The 16,811-nt window shown below is 45.3% G+C and overlaps 1 long non-coding RNA gene across 1 annotated transcript; it reads left to right on the top strand.

Moving 5' to 3' along the window:
• Positions 1–11: 11 nt before the first annotated feature.
• Positions 12–16,377, top strand: LOC144340124 (uncharacterized). The gene is made up of 4 exons (XR_013415841.1): positions 12–149; positions 8,315–8,374; positions 8,655–8,725; positions 14,822–16,377. It is a non-coding gene; the product is annotated as an uncharacterized LOC144340124 (long non-coding RNA).
• The last annotated feature ends 434 nt before the right edge of the window (positions 16,378–16,811 follow it).

The following is a 16,811-nucleotide window of genomic DNA, read 5'->3' on the forward strand; positions in this document are numbered from 1 at the left end:
CTGAAGCCATTGTAGGCTGGGTAAGAAGGTGTGTGATTATTGGGACTCTGTGTTCCATACCCTTTCCCCAAACAGACAAGGTATCTGACAGTCCTACGTGATCTTCTGAGGTTGGCAGATCAGAGTAGTGGAATTTGAGATCTACCCAGGTAATCTGGAAGGTGTGGGTACCCTGTTGGAGGGGAGGTGGTGCTTCTCCCCCACCCCATGTGAAGAGATGTCATTATATATTTTTATTTTTATATATTTTAAAAATATATATTATATATCTTTGTTGTCTCTTTGCTTCCTCTTTTCTCTTATTTATTAATTGCCTGAAAACATGGGCAGGCAGGAGGGTATTAGTTTTTCCATTGATCTTTGTACTTTATTTTCCACATACACCTTAAGAGAATAAGGAAAAAATCTATCTATCGCTGTGTATTTTTGTAAGTTAACATCTAAATGTTTTCATAAGTTTTAGAAAGTTCATTTCTTGGTAAAAAATAAGACACATATGCAATATTCTATATGATGAAATAAAAGAATGATTGGTGACAATTAAATAAATATTATGTGATTTGATAAAACAGGTTTATTGAATGAAACACACCAACTCTAAAAGAAATCTCTTAAGATTATCTGCCCATTTTATATAATGTGTCTTAAAGAATTTGATAGTCCCACAAAGCATTCTATTCACATTTATGAGGACAAATGACACTAATCTAAATGGCTTTGGCTGTTCTACATTCAGAATGTCACAAAACAGGTCTAAACATTATTTTTAATACCAAGCTTCACCATTAGCAGAAGTATCTCTCAGTAAGGGAAAGTTTGGAGGTCCCATGGCTCAATGGACCTTGATTAATCATGAAGATAGTCTTTTGAGACAATACTTCGATTCCTTTTGTAGAATGCCAGGTGTGTATTTCAACTAGGTTAATGAGCCACAGAAATATTTAAAGTAGGTGAGGGGCACCATTGTTCTACAGTGGGGAAAGGACTATTCTGAAAGCAGGCCCACTCTCAGATCAGTTTTGGAAAGGTTACTGTTTTATCATAGGTGCTTTGAAAGCAGACACTGAGAGCTGGGTGCCAAGGTTTACTGGGGAGTGTTCTTGGGAGATACACATGTAAGGAAGTGAGGCTGGCAGAAGTGGGCAGAGAGAGAAGCTGACCTGTGATGGTGCTATGACTGAGACCTCAGTTGCTTCCACAGGAGCTGCATAACTGGAATGATCCATCAGAGTTATCCCAGAATGAAGAAAAGGGGCTGAACCTAAATACCCATGCAGAAGCCAGTCACTGGTGACACTCGTCCCCTGGGAGGGGGCACACACTTGGGCTAGGCAGGTCTCTGTGTCACTGTTGGTCTCTGGTGCTGATGGGTTGGACGTGCAGCAGCAGCCATAGCTAGATCAGCCTTGATGAGAGGGAGCCCCTGCTGTTGGGTCCAGGCACAACCTCAACCTCCTTCTCTGTCACCTTGGCTACTCTGTGAGCTCCTTGTGCCAGAATTGAGGTGGCTGATCATAACTGGCTGAGTCATTCTATCTGTGACATGGTGCCTCTTATGGACTAAATTTTGTCCCTCCTCTTTCAAATTCAGGGGTTGAAGCCTTAACCTCCAATATGATTGTACTTGAAGATAGGGCCTTTAAAGAGGTAATTAAGATTAAATGAGGTTATAAGAGTAGCACACTAATCCAGTATGACTGACGTCCTTATAAGAAGGGGGCGATGCACCAGGGATCTGTGCACACGAAGGAAAGACCAAGTGAGGAAACAATGAAAAGGTGGTTGTCTGCAAGCCAAGGAAAGAGGCCTCAGGAGAAATCTATATCAGTCCCACATGAAGGGGAACTACTTCTGGTCTTTTTTGCTGACACAGAGGGCAAAGTACACATTTCCAGGTCAAGGGCAGCACGCCTGTGCACACCATAGTCTAAAGGCTGTGTTAATCTCTCTTTGCCATGTATGGCACAGTTGCTACAATGGAGGCTACTACTTGCTTGAGTATGTGATAGTCCGTTGTCATCTCCATGACCCTCTGATTTCTGTAGTGGCCATACTGATGGATTTGTTGCTGGAAAATGGGGTCCCAATCTAGATCCCAAAAGAGGACTCTTGTATGTCATGCAGGAAGGAATTCAAGACAAGTCACAGAGCACAGTGAAAGAAGCAAGTTTATTAGAAACTACTCCATTACAGAGTAGGGTGTTCTCAGGAAGCAAGCAGAGGAATGTATCATCTTTATTTTAAGTTTAATTTTTTATATAGGGGTTTTGTCTATGTAGAGACTAAACTAAGTTGTGCCCACATACGGGTGGGCTGACAGCATGACAAAATTATTGTATTGATTTAAAGAAAACTATCCTTGACATTTTAGTGTGTAAGTACATCAAAGTGTAACTATAATTATCTTGAAAACATATATGAGTATTGGGACATCTGGACTTTTCACTGTTGTAGGAGTGTGTCCTTGTAGCATCACTAAGCTGCTTCCTTAGCTGTAAACATCTCAGGACCACGGGTCGTGACTGGCAAGGAATGTGCCTTGCCAGTTTTAAGATGGAATTGATTTTAAAATGGTGTCGCATTGGCTCACCTGGGCTCCTGCCTCCCTAACAGATTAAATTGGGATATAGCAGTGATACCACCCCTGCCTTCTTCAAATTTCTGGTGGTACCACTAAGCTCCGTTGTTCTTCTGGGAATGCATTTTGCTTTTTTAAAAATTATTTTGGCCAAGGACAGGGATTGGGTTTCTATTTGGCTTTCCCCAGTATTAAAACTCCTATGCTACAGGTCAAGGTTCCAATGTGAGACTTCTGACAACCACCAAGCATTTTCATTCCAATTCTCTGTTGAGTAATTAGGAAAACAACCACTCAGTGGTCTATGAGTCAAACAAATCCACTGTACGCTAGACATGGGCCAGGACTCCATGTATTACCTGGCTTCCATATGTCCCCAGCTAACAATGTCAATTCAGACTCTGTGGACAACAATCTTACAAGATCTGGGGATTCTCCTTATTCCAGTGCATGCTTACTTGAGCTCATGGCCCTAGGCTTCAGAGTCCCCAGTAGGACTGAGCCCCATGTGCCTGCAGCAGTAGCCCACTCACTAGGTGTCCTGTACTGATCCCTTCCCCTTCCCAGCCCCTCCTCCCCTCTTCCTCACCGTGCTTCTTGGATCCCTGCCCAAGAAACTGCTTGCATAGAAAATCTTTGTCTCAAGGTCCACTTTTGGGGGATCCCAAACTAGGATATACAGAGTCTTCTGCAAAGTTGGGACAATAGTATCCATTCAATTGCAGCGATGCCAGACTTAGCTCTTACATCCGAGTTAAAGCATTTACCACAAAGTCCTATTCCTCACTCCCCTTATTCCTTGCCACCACAGGACACTTATTTCCCTTGAGGGGAGGAAGTTTCCACTCTTCTTTGTAAAAAATTGACCCATCCATAGTATACTTCTTAGCAGATCTAGGGACGGAGAAATAACCTGGATGAGAGTAAAGAGCGCGGGCATGTGAGTGCACAAGGAGGTCTGGAGCACCAAGCATGGGAATGCCTTTGGGCTCTCTTTGCTTTGACCGAGCGCCTTGCTGTACATAACAGGTAAGGGCAGGCCACATACTTTAATTTTCTTCCAGGTGCCTTGCACAATGCTTCGCCTATAGAAGGCACCTAGTGACTATTTGTCTTATAACTGAGCAAGAGATTTGGGATTTGCCCTGTGCCCACTTGGCACAGCAGTGGGCCTCTGTGGGAGGGACTGAGAATCACCTGGAGATTTTCTTTAAACACACACACACACACACACACACACACACACACACACACACCCCAACTGTGCCCCACCCAGGATCTGTACCTTCCTGCCTGGGGAAAAGGCACCTGTGGGGGCCAGTAGACATGAATCAGTCCACGTCCCGAGGTGTATACAAAAGAGAAATCTGTGTTTTTTATTGACTTAAATTTTATTTCAAGAGAACCATTTCTTCACCAAGCTGGATCATTTTCTGAAAGTTCCTCTTTGTAAAGGACTGAACTATGACCTCCTAAAATTCTTCTGTTGAAGTTCTAACTTGCAGTACCTCAGAGTGTGATGGTATTTGGAGACAGGACCACTAAAGATGCAATTCAGTTACCATGAGATCATTAGAGTGGGCCCTAAATCCATATGATAAGTGTTGTAATGAGGATACGAGGACACAGACAGGCACAGAGGGAAGACCGTGTGAAGACACAGGCAGAAGACAGCCATCCACAAGCCAAGGAGAGAGGCCTCAGAAATAGCCCAGTGCCACCTTGATCTTGGATTTCTGACCTCTAGAACTGCTACAAAAAAGGTCTGTTGTTGAAGCCACCTGTGAACAATCTGTGGATTGTCGGGGCAGCCCTAGCAAACCAAGGCACTCTCCTTACTCTGTGACCAGATCATGGTCTCAGGGACATATGTAGGTTGTGGAACTGCTGAGAGGGGTGGGGGCAGGAGTGGATCCTCTGGTCCTCATTGGGCCTCATCATCAGTCCATATACATTACAGTCCATTGGCTGGCCCTCGGGGCAATCAAGCCTGAGGTTCAAAGCTCCACTTGGGGTGAAGATATGTTTTTCAAGTACTTAAGAGGACCAGGCAGCTGCCCCCTTCCTGGGATCTTGCTGACCTATCCCAGTCTCCTCCCCACACCCCAACAGAATACCTCCCTGACCTGGGGAAAATTGCCTGATCTGGGGAAATGTTCCATCTGTTTATTGGTCCAGTATTTTTTGTTTCTACTCTGATCTGGTTTGGCTCTGTGTCCCCATCCAAATCGCACGTTGAATTGTAATCCCCAGTGTTGAGAGAGGGACCTGGTGGGAGGTGATTGGATCATGGGGGGCGGACTTCCCCTTTTGTTGTTCTCATGATAGTGAGTTCTCATGAGATCTGATCATTTAAAAGTGTGTGGCACTTTCCCCTTGTCTCTGTCTCTCTCCTGCTCCACCATGGTTAGAGTGCTTGCTTCCCCTTCCCCTTCTGCCATGATTGTAAGTTTCTTGAGGCCTCCCAGTCATGCTTCCTGTGAAGTCTGCAGAACTGTGAGTCAATTAAACCTCTTTGCTTCATCAATTACCCAGTTTCAGATAGTTCTTTATAGCAGTGTGATAACAGGCTAATACATACCCCTAAGCCCTTTTATTTTTTCAGCTCAGTAGATTCTCTGAAATCCCCCAGGGGCTTAGACTTTCAGAAGACCAAAGCCAGGCAGTTTCTGCCTTTATTTCTACTGCATCCCACCGGGGGACAGTGAACACAGAGCCTACTCACTTTATAAATAAGGGACAGGAATAGGATGTTGAAAACATCTGACATCCACACCTAACTGACTTTTCCTAGGTGATTGGAGGATGCCTCTCTGTCTCTCCATCTAGAGCTCTAGGGAGAGGGGTACCCCAGTATGGGAACTTCACACAGGAAGTGCTCAGTGGGTGTTGGATGGCTCACCCCATGCTGGTTGGCAGAGCATGAGAGAGGAACGCACTGGTTTGGATTTGGGGCATGGGCAGGTGGACTCGGATGAGACCAGAACTCTCATGAGGGTGCAGTTGTGCAAATTAAGCACTTCCCCAGGCCTCAGCAGCCTTAGGGTGCAAATAGGTCACAGCATGTTTAAAAAAATCAGGCTCAGCCCCTACTCACTCTTCCAGGACCTCTTTAATTGCCTCCATCCCTCCCAAAGATCTCTTGGTGACCTGCAGTTGGGCTGTTGTGCTCATTACCAAGGGCATCCGAGTAAGTAAGTTGCGACGTGGTTCTGTATTCTCCTCCACAGTCAGGTCTTGCTCATGGAGGGCACTTTTTACCATTAACACTGGCAAAGCCACCTCCATGACTGACCCTTGTTATTAGGGGCTGCTGTTGCCTATGACATATGCCAATGGCTGAGAAGAAGCTGGGTAGTGGGTTGAATGGTGACCCCCAAAAGATACGTCCAAGTCCTAATCCCCAGTACCTGTGAATGTGACTTCATTTGGAAAAAAACATCTTTTCAGACATAATTAAGGGAAGGATCTCCAGATGAGATCATCCTGGATTGATTAGGTGGGCCTCAAATCCAATGACAGGAGTCTTCAGAAGAGAAAACACAGACATAAAGAAGGGATTGGAGTGACACAGCCACAAGCCAATGGATGCCTGGAGAGACCAGAAGCTGGAGGAGGCAAATGATAGATTCTCCTCTTGAGTCTCCAGAGGGTGCCATGGCCCTGTGGACACTTTGACTTCAGATTGCTGGCCTCCAGAACTGTGAGAGAATACATTTCTCTTGTTTTAAGTCACCCTATTTGTGTTAATTTGTTGCTGCAGCCACCACCGTCCCAAGAGAGGGTGCCGATGTCGCACGGGAAGCTGTTTCTGCCCCATGACTGCAGCAGGCTCTGACCCTCCACTCACCCTCATGGCTCCATTCCAAGTGGAGTGGGGAGAATCCTCCCCGTATAGAGGATTGAACTCCTTCACTACAACCAATGCTGCCAGTACTGGATGTATCTGCAGATTTTTCCGCTTCTTTGACCCAGCTTCTGTCCAACCACAGCCCAGCAGCAGGTCTGGGTGGAAGGTCAGCTGGGGCAGGTGATGACCAGCATGGACTCCAGATGGCTCTTGTCCACTGTCAGGGCCTGATGTCCCCGACGATGGCCTAATGGCATGACAAGAGTCACCAGTTAAGGTGCCACAGGGGCTGGCGGGTTCTGTGAAGGAGGAATGGGGGTGGTGTGGCAGAGGGGACGAGGAATCCCAGCTGCAGGGGCAGCGGCTGCTCCTCCCCTCCATGGAGCCATGAGCTCGTGCAGGTCCGAAGCTGTCAAGTCTCCAGGATCCAGACATCAGTGTGAACTTTCTCAACATTTAGACGCTGGCTCAAAACATTTAAAGAAAACGCATGCCCTCTACAAAGGGCCTTTGCACAAAGGATCTCAGTGGGGATCTTTATATTCTTAGGGGTCCACGGATGGCCTCAGGTCTCTGGAAATCTCTAAAGAACACACAGACCTAAGAAATGGTTTTTTTTTTTTGTTTTTTTTTTTTTTTTTCTGGGAAGGATCTCTGTACACTACATCAGTGTTCAGAGAATCCAAAATATTAGGAGTCCCTGCCTTTTGGTGAGGTATTTTGCTTGTTCATTTTCTAAAAGTCTTCTTGAGTCTGTGCGCAAATATCTCCTGGAAATTCTTCCCTTTGTTGGGTCTGAACTTGTGTGCATGTTACTTAGGTTCAAGCCTCTGGCTGCCTGTGGTTTTTCTAAGTGTGGGCAAGAGAAGGTTCTGGAATAACCAGTGAGATTAACGCCGTACATCTGTGCTTTCGAACTGGGACATATGTCCCCTTAGGGTGGCTACAGGAGAACTGTGGGTACAGCTTTCTGGGGCACCATTTTTTTCAGGTTTCGGGCAATTATTAATGCTACATTTAATATAAAATAGACATGGGTATAGCATGGAAAGAAATGTAAAATTCTCATGAATTATTAAGATAAATACAAGACTTCAAAAACATTCCATGCAAGTTATGGGGCTGCTTCGGGCTATCCCTCCAGACCCCCGGTGCTCATTTGCCCTCCTCTGCAGCTAGAGGGACCCAGTAGAACATTCTGAGAAGCTCTTCCCTACATAGCACCAAGGACTTGGCAAAACTTTGTCTACTCTTAATGGTCCATGGTTTACCCATGTTCCTTTACAAAAGGAGCTGAGGAGGCGACAGGCATTTGGGGCTCTGTAGAAATTTAGTTTAAAGTATGGTGCAAAGATTCACAGCCTCAAAGACTCCTGGAGTCACCTGGAGGTCTCTTGGCAGGACCTTCATCACCAGGATCATTTATATTATGTGGGAGACCAGATCAAGTACACCCTGGCATGGACTTCCCCTGAGGCTGTACTGGAGCCTGGCCTCTGTGTCTGTCCTGGCATCTGCCCAGCAGCCTTCAACACAGTAAGGGCCTAAATTGGGCCTTCACACTTGACACTGGCCAATGTGCCTGCCTTGTTTTTATCCTAGCTGAGTCCTGAGATGAAGCATGTTCTATGCTAACCACATCATCTAAAATACATTCTCAGTTTCAGACAGAAAATGCAGCCCCAGTAGAATATACTGCATTAAGATCTGCATTCACAGATACCTCTAAGTATTGGAAACCGTATAACTTGGTGTTGCTTGCCAAATGTATTTAAGCTCCCAGGACGGTAAAAGTTTGACATTGACTCAGGGATCTTGCAATAACAACTCATAGTTTGGTGGGAGGAAACAAAACTCAGTGATTTAACTAATCTACTCTCTTTTAGACAGGACCCTTCACTTTTCCACCAGCTTTCCACCAGTGGAAATGAGCAGCCAAGAATCAGGTTTGTGCCTATATTTCCTTGAGCCGTTTTGCTAGAAGTTAACAGAGGCTGGGCTCCTGGCTCCACTGCTTCTCTTCCTGGCTGTGCAACCTCAGGCAATATTCCTATTACTCCTCAGCTTCCATTTCCGCATCTGTAAAGTGGAGATGATAGAAATCCAATAGCGATAATAGTTGTAAGAATTCATTAAATGGGCATACATAAATTTCTTATCAGGGTGTCCAGCACAGTAGAAGTGATTAATAATTCTGAGATTTTATTTTCTTACTTGATCATACAGCAGCTTCTGGCTACCTGGATCAGAAGGTTGATGAAGGCAATGAAACAAAGATGGAAAAACGCATCACACAGGTAAGTGCCTGTGCTCTTCGACCTCCAGAGTGACACAGGTGCCTGGAAGGCATGTTAGGTTGGGGTAGGGCCAGGGGAAGGGTCCAGCCAGAAAGAGGATCCAAGATGAAAGGCTGTTGCTGCCTTCAGAAAGCTCAGTGACTAGGGAGACAAACATGTTTCAAACAAGGGGCCGTAGTGGCATTTGGCATATTGTAAACTAGAGGCTTATGGAAGATGCTAAGAGAGGATTGGAGAGTGCTGTGGTTTGAATGTCCCCTCCAAAATTCATGTTAAAATTTAATTGCCAGTGTGACAGTATTTAGAGGTGATGAGGCCACGCGGGCACCACCCTCAAGAACTGAACAATGTGGTTATTGCAGGAGTGGGTTAGTTATCATGAGAGTAGGCTGCTTATACTAGTGAGTTTGGCCCCCTCTTGCTCTCTTGCTCTCTCGTGCTGTCTTGCCTTCCACCTTCTGCCATGGGATGATGTACCACAAAGGCCCTTACCAGATGCCAGCATCTTGATATTGGACTTCCTAGTCTTCAGAACAGTGAGCATACATTTCTTGTCTTTATAAATTACCCAACCTGTGTTTATAGAAACACAAAATGGATAGAAAGTTGGTACTGAGAATTGAGGCCGTTATTGTAACAAATACCTGAAAATGTGAAAGTAGCTTTGGAACTGGGTAATTGATAAAGGTTGAAAAAGTTTGGAAGAGTAGGCTAGAAAAAGCCTAGATTTCTATAAACAGAGTAGTAAGACAATTCTGGAGAGGGCTCAGAAGAAGAGAGCTGTAGGGAGAGTATGAAACTTCTTACAGATTACTTGAGTGGCCATGATCAGAATGTTGATAGAAATGCTGACAGTAAAGGTCATTCTGATGAGGTCTCAGGTGGAAAAAGAGGATATCTTTTTGGACACTGGAGTAAAGAGCATCCTTGTTATGAAATGGCAAGGAACTTGGTCAAATTGTGTCCATGCCCGAGGGATTTATAGAAGGTGGAATTTAAGAGTGTCTGACTAGAATATCTAGCAGAAGACACTTCTAAGCAAAATATTGGAGGAGTTGTGCAGCCACTTTTAACTGCATATAGTAAGATCCAAGAGGGAAAAAATGACTTAAAGATGAAATTTATAATTTAAAACAAAAGCAGAACAGAAAAAATTTTTAAATATTCAGCCTGACCATTTAAAGAATGAAAATGTGTTCACATGAGGAAACCAAGGGTGTGGCCAACAAACCGTTGGGTAAGGAGACCCGTACAGATGGAAGGGGTCATCAAGACAGTGGAAGAATGACCCCAAAGGCATTTCAGAGATCTTCAAAGCTGCCCTCAATCACAGATTCAGAGCTCTCAGAGGACAGAATGATTTTGGGGGATGGGTCTGGATGCCCTGTACGGGCTCGCTGTCCAGGACCACCTTGGATCTCTGTTTTTACATCCTGGTACAGCGATTCTCTGCTGCTCCAGCTGTGGTTCAAGTGGCCCCAGTTGTGGCTCAATCAACTGCTCCAAAAGGTACAAGCTGTAGACATTGGTAGCATCTACATGGTGTTAATTCTGCAGGCATGTAGAATGCAAGGGCTGTGGGGCACAGTGACCTCCACCTAGATTTTAAAGGCTGTCACAGTCAACCTGGGGGCCCAGGCAAAGACTTGTCATGGAGGCAGAGCCATCACAGAGAGCTGTATTTGGGCAATGCTGAGTCGAAATGTGGAGCTGGATCTGCTGCAGGGGCTGTGCAGTGCCTAGTGGAGCCAGGGTCACTTCTGAGACCCCAGAACTGTAGAGCTGCCAGCTTGAAATATTAACCTGGGAGAGCTGCTGGTGCCACACTCCAACCCACGAGACCTGCTAGGTAGACTGAACTCAGCAAAACCATAGGAGCAAGGATGCCTGAGTTCCTGGGAGCCCGACTCCTGCCCCAGAGTGCCCAGGACATGGAGTCAAAGCAGATTATTCTGGAGCTTCATGTTGTTCTCTCTGTTGGGTTTTAGATTTATTAATACCTGGGACCAGTTATCTCTTTCTTCTTGCCTATTCTGCCCTTTTGGAACGAGAATGTCTATCTTATGTCTGTCCCACCATTTTATTTTGGAAGCATGTAACTTGTTAATTTCCCATGTTATAGCTGGAGAGGAATTTGCCTCATGATGAATCGTGCCTTGAGTCCCCCCGCCTTCTAATTCAGATGGGACTCTGGGCTTTGGACTTTTGAGTTGATGCTGAAATGAGTTAAGACTTTTGGGGCATCAAGATAGAATGAATGCATTTTGTATGGCAGAAAAACATTAGTTTGAGGGGCCATGGTTGGAATGCTGTGGTTTGAATGTCTCCTCCTGCCTTACTCTGTTTTCTGCTGCTAAAATTGAATAACTGAGACTGGATAATTTATAAAGAAAGTAAATTCATTTCTTACAGCTCTGAGGAAATCCAAGGTCAAGTGGCCACAGCTGGTGAGGGCCTTCTTGCTGGTGGGGACTCTCTGGAGAATCTTAATATGGCTCAAGACATCACATGGCAAGGGTGTGAAAATGAGAGCCACGCTGGCTTTTAAACAGACTCATTCCTGTGATAGCCCATTAATCCATGTATGGATTAATATTCTTATGAAGGCAGAGCCCTCATGACTCACTCACCTCTTAAAGGCCCCACCTGTTAATACTGCTACATTGAGACTTTTCAACATACTTTTTGAAGGGGAAAAATAATCAAAACACAGCACTTCCAAAACTTGTGTTGAAATTTAATGGCCATTGTGATGGTATTAAGAGGTGGGACCATTAAGAGGTGATTAAGCCATGAAGGTTTCACCATCATGAATAGAATAGTGTCATTATTGCAGGAGTAGGTTAGTTATCATGAGAGTGGGCTTGTTATAAAAGCAAGTTTGGCCATCTCCCGCTCTCTTTTGCTCTCTTGTCCTCTGCCTGGGGATGACACAGCATGAAGGCCCTCACCAGAGGCCAGCACCTTGACACTGGACTTCCCAGACTTCAGAGCTGTGAGAATAAATTTATAAATATATTTTCTTTATGAATTACCTAGTCTATGGTAGTCATGCAACACAAAATGGACTGAGAGAGGAATTGAGGGCACAATCTGGAAGGAACGAAGGTGAACTTCAGCAGAATGGAGAGCAAAGCACAGGACTGGGGAGCAGGAGTGTGGGAAGAGCCAGTGGAGAGAGTACAGGGAGAAGAAGGGGAAGGAGTATGTGAAGGCAAGACTGGCCTTGGAAGGAAGTAGAGCTTGCAGGTTTTGAGCTTCTTCACAGGTGGAAGGAGGGGAATGAGACACCTGGCACAGGCAGCTGACAGAAGTGCAGGCAGGTGGATGAGATGAACTGGGTCAGGACAAACTTTAAGCCTGTCCCAGGGTTGGAGCACAGTGCTGGATCAAGGGAATTCATGAATTCTAGTTCTGGGGGTTATCATAACATACATCATCCTGAGACCAAGGTCCCCAAGTGGCTCCAGTTTTGAAGTATATGAACCTTCGCATCCTGCTTTGAATGAAATCCTCAAAAAGCCCCAGATTTCTTCCATATACCTGTCTTACTGTACATCCAGCTCCCTGTGACTAGGCTAGACCGTGGGCCATTGAGGGTGACATTGTAATTGACAATGACAACCCTTAGACCTGGAGAAGCAGGGTCTGAGTCACTGGCTCAGCCCAGGAATTGGAATTTGATGAAGATGCTGCTGGATGCAAGGACAGTCTGACTATAGGAATGAGCTACCATGAGTATAGTGAGAAGGTTGGGGCATGCTATTAGTGCAGATCCACCAGCTAGAAGGCTGAACTAGCAGGAAACAGACCCAGAGGGTTCTCACAGTCTTGCTTCTCAAAGTGTGATCTGAGCACCAGCAGCACAGACATACCCTAAAAGATTTCATAAATGCAGTCTTAGGCCCAAGGCAGATTTTTTGAATCAGAAATTGAATTTAAACAGGATTGCCGGGTAATTCATCTGTATTGTCAAAAGTTTTGAGGAGCTCTGTGTTGGACAGCCTCTGTGAAGGTAGGTTGAGAGAATAATGAAATAATCCTAGCTAACAGTCAATTGTGAGCTAGAAAATATTATATACTCTTTATAAAGATTTTAAGCTTTACAGCAAGGGTCCCCAACCACTCCCCCATGCCAGGTCACAGGTGAGTACCAGTCCTGGACTCTTGGTAACTGGGCCACACAGGAGGAGCTGAGTGATGGGTGAGCGAGGGAAGCTTTATCTCTATTTACAGTCACCCCCCACCCCCTTGCTCACATTACTGCCTGAGCTCCACCTTCTGTCAAATCAGTGGCAGCATTAGATTCTCATAGCAAACTCTATTTAGAACTGTACATGCAAGGGATCTAGGTTACATGCTGCTAATGAGAATCTTATGCCTTGTGATCTGTCACTGTCTCCCATCACCCCTAGATGTGACTGATTAGTTGCAGGAAAACAAGCTCAGGGCTCCCACTGATTCTACATTTTGGTGAGTTGTATAATTATTTCATTATATATTACAATGTAATAATAGAAATAAAGTACACAATAAAAGTAATGCACTTGAGTCATCCTGAAACCATCCCCCACCCCCACACCCCTGGTCCGTGGGAAAATTGTCTTCCACGAAACCAGTCCCTGGTTCCAAAAAGGTTGGGGAGCACTACTTTACAGCACCTCTGTAAAAATATATGCCCATTTCCAAAACATGAAACTGAGACAGAGAAAAGTTCCTTGCCCTGGGTCTCATCGCTAGTGGGTGACACTGCTGGGTCTTCACCTACTGCCTGACTCTAGTGACTGCTGCTCAGAGGAGGGTGTTTGGCGGCAAAGAAGAGAAAACATGACTAACAGTGGTTTAAACTTGGGTTAATTGTTACTGAAATGAGGAGTCAGGAAGGGCAGTTTGGGGACTGATTTAGCACACACCTGAGGCTGAGTTGCTATGTCTGCATCTCTGAACTTTCCCTCATGGCTAAAAGACACCTCTGGTTTCAAGCCTCAGGTCCTCCACTGGCTCTTATAGAAGGTAGAGTTTGGAGAGGATGGTGAGAGAGCTCTTTCTCCATGCTTGCTTTCTATCAGGGAAGAAACACCACTCCCAGACTCCCCCTGGCAGATTCCCTCTTGGCACAAAGCCTGGAACAGGTCACATGGTCAGCCTAACTGCAAAGTGTGCTGAGGAAGAGAGTTTCTCCCTTCTTCTACTTGAGTGGGAGGTGTGCACGGGAGGAGGGAGTTGGGAAAGGGTTTAGGGAAGGCATGCAAGCAGGTTCTGTCCTAACCAACTTTGTGACCTTGGGGAGGCCACTTTACTTTCTTTAACCGTATAATGAGGGATTTGGACTAAAAGAGATCTAAAGCCTCTTTTCAGTGTAGAAGAACTTATTCTAGAACATCAAGTCCCTTTGATATACCCAACATCCACATGCAAAAGGATGACTGATTGGTGCCATCCCTGGCCTGGGGAATTTGAAGCACCTGGGAGCTGGTTGATCTGCTCGGACTGTTTCTCGTCCCCCAGGCTGTAAAATCAAAAGTGTGTCCCAAGCAGTTGGGCTTGTAAACACTTCAGGGACCACTGATTAAAGTGTGAGGCAGAGCTGCTGCTGTTAGTGGTCACTGAGATGGCTTTATGAACCCAGTTGCCTTGCAGAAGGTAGCATGGGACTCAGAAGGTCAAATGGTGGACAGAACAAAAGACTGTGTGTGTTTAAGTTGAGCTCTCTGGTTATCTGGGGTAGGGTGTTCCCCCCTTGTCCTTCTTCTTTCTTGATTCATGTCTAAGATGGGTTGTTACATCTACCTGTTCACAGCTGCTTATGGTGTCAGACTCTGAGATTAACAAACCTGGCTTTGAATACCAGCTCAGCCACTTGCCAGCTAGGAAACACTGGGCAATTTGCTTAGCCTCATTTAAGCCTCAATTTCATGATCTGTAAAAAGGCGTAATGATATTTCATAGGAGTGTTGCAATGATGAAACAATATGTGTGTGTCATGTAAAGGCTGAAATTAAGGCTTGGTATAGTGTGCTGCCTTCAAATCTGGTCAAATCAGCAGGGCCTCTACTGACCTACTCACAAGAGCCTCTCTCCATTCTTCTCTTGCAGATAAGGCTCCCGTCAAGCAACCCACCTTATCAAGTGGACCAGGCACAGCTCCTACTTACCCCTGAGAAGTGGGTGTCAGTTTCCTGCTAGGCTCGGAATTGTTCAAAGCCCATCAGATTCTCCTGCAGGAACCGGGGGCACCTCACCCTCTTGTTGCTACAGAGCTTGCCACCCACAGCCTCTGCCTGTTCACCCTGCTCCTGAGGGCAACCCCTGTGTGGATGGCATCCCATGCTGTGTTCGCCTCTCTGAAGCTGACAGTGTGTGTGAATAATAACTGCTGTCAGTCACATCTGCTAAGCGTTGAGTGTAATGTGTTTGGTCATCCTCATAATTCTAGTGTGGAATGCCTCCCTCACCAATGGGGTGAACAGGAGGCAATGAAAACAATGTGTAAAATATTTAGACACTGCAAGATACATATTTAGAACCTGGCAAATGTTAGTTAAGGCCATTATTGTTATTATTTTGCAAAAGGATAATAATTTGGTTTTCTTTTAATGAAATTTGTTTGGACAGAATGCTTAGCTCATAGTGTTATTCTTAGATTCCTCCAAAGAGCTTTTCTGGAATTTTCTTTCCCTCATTAGCAATTATAAAGATATGCTAATGCTTTGCACCAAATGGCAGCTACATGCTTGAGACCAGCACTGAAAATTAGTCATGGAATCACTGCATATCTGAACAAGGACCACAAGAGGAGGCACAAATGGGTCAATGGACTTGACCAGAGCCACCAAGCAAATTCAGTTCGCAGTATGGAAACTAGATGTCCTGATCCAACCATCTTTCCCTGCACCCTCCCATCTAGGCTAATGAGGAGAAATGTAATCACAGTGGTAATTGCAGACAAAGTTGAACATCACTTGGTAAAGCAATATGTGTACTTGAGTTGGCCATATGGAAAATCCAGCGCAGGATATGGTGGTGAATAGTCAGTTGCTGTGTGTCATTGGTGGGATGGAATCTATGGCCTTCTTGGCTATTCTTTACATGATACATTTCCTGGGGGTGATGGTCCAGTTAAAAGTCTCCTTAAAGTTAAAATAAAATTAACCAAAACCAGTATGTCATACTTCACCAGTCTGGTGTCTCAACCAGGGAAGCTCACGCCAAGATGAGAAAGAAGTCTGCCCTTCCCATGGCTGAGCTGTGGTTCCTCCTTATCAGTTCCTAGTAGGAGAAGCTATGTTCCCCTTAGCCTAGAGGACTTCACATTCTGGACACTGGCAGCTCAGTGGAGCTCTGTTGTACCACCACTGTGGCCCCAGAGCCTGTTGTTGCTGTCCAAATCCAGGGAGTCTAAGGAAATGTCCCATTCTCACTGCTGCTAATAGTGATTGGCAGGCTACTGCAACATGGCCAACTTTACCACACTCTGCTACAGTCCCCAGTAGCTGCTTTTTATGGCTATGCAAGTAAATGCCATCAGCCTGAGAAGGAGTGGCATAAACTGAGCCTTTATCTCTGGTCCTTGCCTTGCCCCATGGTGCAGATTCCACTTGGGGCTCAGCCAAGAGTGGGTCATATCATAATTGGATTAGACCCCAATGTTATTGTTTTATAGGAACTCACACAACCATTTCCCCAGGGTGCAAGGCTGCCATCAGAATGGCTGGGCTGGTGAATTTTCAGGTATCAGAGACCTACGAGACTCAGAACTCCTGTCACCCTCTTATCACCACACCTTCTGCCATGGTAAATGCTAGCACATTCAATTAGTTTAAAAAATACCAGCAAGGTGCTTTTTATTTAGTGCACACTTATATAGCACTATGAATATAGGATGAAAGATGGAAAATTCCAGCCTTCACAGAGCCAATATTTCCAGTGTTACTGCCATTCCCTGCCATGGGCTAAGATCAAGATCAGCTTCATTTGCACATGTTTTATGCAAAGGGAAGAACTTCTCTTTCTGTAGGATCTCTCTTATCCTACTCTGCAAATTCCTAGGGTTTGTATCGGCAATTAGCACACTATGTAGCACCGG

This window comes from Macaca mulatta, chromosome 3 (assembly GCF_049350105.2).
Source record: "Macaca mulatta isolate MMU2019108-1 chromosome 3, T2T-MMU8v2.0, whole genome shotgun sequence".
Lineage (NCBI taxonomy): Eukaryota > Metazoa > Chordata > Mammalia > Primates > Cercopithecidae > Macaca > Macaca mulatta.